Here is a 2,244-nt window from a genome sequence, read left to right as displayed (position 1 = left end):
TGAAGAGCAGAACTCCAACTGCTTTAAGAGCTTTGGAGCAGGATGAGCTGAGTGTTTGACTTCCACCAGCTCTCTCTCTCTCTCTGCTGAACTTTCTCTCTCATCCCTCCTCCTCCTCGTCACTCTTCTCCTCCCCAAAACACTCCCTTTCCTCTTCTTCTCCTTCTTTTCTCACACAATCTCTATATTTCCAGAAGTGCGTTATGAATTTGTCTCGTTCTGTTTTATTCACAGCAGCAGCGCAGCACTTCATTATAAACTCTCAGAAAATTCCAGTGGAAATCAACCGTTATGACTCACTGACTCACTGACTCTCTGACTCTCTGATCAACCAGCATGTACAGAAAAGAGTCAGATTCATAGCTCAAAAGAGTTGATTCAGTAAATTTGATTCATCTGCCTGAGACAAAGCTGTCTGTTGTCTATGTAAAAAAAATCTACATTTAGAGTTCAAATAGAAAGAGAAATAAATGTGTGTGTGTGTGTGTGTGATTTCTTTTGTGTTTTTCAGCATGTAATAAAAATAATTCATGATCATTTTTTTCTTACAGATTCTTGAATTGACTAACAGTTAACATGGTTAGAAATATAAATATTCATATTTGTGGGATGAACGGCATGAACTGGTCACCTGCTCAGCAGAATTTATTTATTTGTTTGTTTGTAAAGGAGAATTTCCCATCTAATTTTGCACTGTATGTAGTGACCTGTCTGTCTGTCTGTCTCTTTTATTCTGCCTTATTCTGTATTTAAAGATATATATATATAGATATACACACACACATACAACCAAGATCTGCTCTCAACAGAGAACTATACTGTGCTGGACACACACACACACACACACAAATTGTCCTGTTTGCATGTTAACTTTAATATCTGCTCTCAGTGTCTACACTGTTCTTTTACACAGAGTCGGTCTACATGTTGTTTATCTGCACTGTCCTGTCTCATCATCCTGTACACTTCTGCTGTATGTCTAGTTTTTACTAAAGATTGCACCTTAAGTATAGTTTAGTTTTATCTCTGTGTTATAGCTCTATGTTTGTCTGCGTGTCTGTAGGAGTCTCTGTCTGTTGTTTCACTTCACTGTGTACTGCATCTGATATACACTATATTGCCAAAAGTATTCGCTCACCTGCCTTGACTCGCATATGAACTTAAGTGACATCCCATTCCTAATCCATAGGGTTCAATATGACGTCGGTCCACCCTTTGCAGCTATAACAGCTTCAACTCTTCTGGGAAGGCTGTCCACAAGGTTTAGGAGTGTGTTTATGGGAATTTTTGACCATTCTTCCAGAAGCACATTTGTGAGGTCACACACTGATGTTGGACGAGAAGGCCTGGCTCTCAGTCTCCGCTCTAATTCATCCCAAAGGTGTTCTATCAGGTTGAGGTCAGGACTCTGTGCAGGACAGTCAAGTTCATCCACACCAGACTCTGTCATCCATGTCTTTATGGACCTTGCTTTGGTCACTGGTGCACAGTCATGTTGGAAGAGGAAGGGGCCAGCTCCAAACTGTTCCCACAAAGTTAGGAGCATGGAATTGTCCAAAATGTCTTGGTATGCTGAAGCATTCAGAGTTCCTTTCACTGGAACTAAGGGGCCAAGCCCAGCTCCTGAAAAACAACCCCACACCATAATCCCCCCTCCACCAAACTTTACACTTGGCACAATGCAGTCAGACAAGTACCGTTCTCCTGGCAACCGCCAAACCCAGACTCGTCCATCAGATTGCCAGATGGAGAAGCGCGATTCATCACTCCAGAGAACGCGTCTCCACTGCTCTAGAGTCCAGTGGCGGTGTGCTTTACACCACTGCATCCGACGCTTTGCATTGCACTTGGTGATGTATGGCTTGGATGCAGCTGCTCGGCCATGGAAACCCATTCCATGAAGCTCTCTGCGCACTGTTCTTGAGCTCATCTGAAGGCCACATGAAGTTTGGAGGTCTGTAGCGATGGACTCTGCAGAAAGTTGGTGACCTCTTCGCACTATGCGCCTCAGCATCCGCTGACCCCGCTCCGTCAGTTTACGTGGCCTACCACTTCGTGGCTGAGTTGCTGTCGTTCCCAAACACTTCCACGTTCTTATAATACAGCTGACAGTTGACTGTGGAATATTTAGGAGTGAGGAAATTTCACGACTGGATTTGTTGCACAGGTGGCATCCTATCACAGTTCCACGCTGGAATTCACTGAGCTCCTGAGAGCGACCCATTCTTTCACAAATGTTTGTAA

The 2,244-nt window shown here is 43.6% G+C and overlaps 1 protein-coding gene across 2 annotated transcripts in view; it reads right to left on the bottom strand.

Annotated features, from left to right (window-relative positions):
• fbn1 (fibrillin 1) overlaps positions 1–90 on the bottom strand; it is a 187,853-nt gene extending 187,763 nt beyond the window's left edge. Inside the window, exon 1 of one of the 2 annotated variants that reach the window (XM_058388351.1) lies at positions 1–90. This exon is cut by the window's left edge and continues 148 nt beyond it. The gene's annotated coding sequence lies outside the window, so the exon portion shown is untranslated. The other variant, XM_058388350.1, reaches the window with a different exon arrangement.
• Between the last annotated feature and the right edge of the window lie 2,154 nt (positions 91–2,244).

Source organism: Hemibagrus wyckioides, linkage group LG04 (genome assembly GCF_019097595.1).
Source record: "Hemibagrus wyckioides isolate EC202008001 linkage group LG04, SWU_Hwy_1.0, whole genome shotgun sequence".
Taxonomy (NCBI): Eukaryota; Metazoa; Chordata; class Actinopteri; order Siluriformes; family Bagridae; genus Hemibagrus; species Hemibagrus wyckioides.
This window is presented reverse-complemented; position numbering and strand designations above follow the sequence as displayed.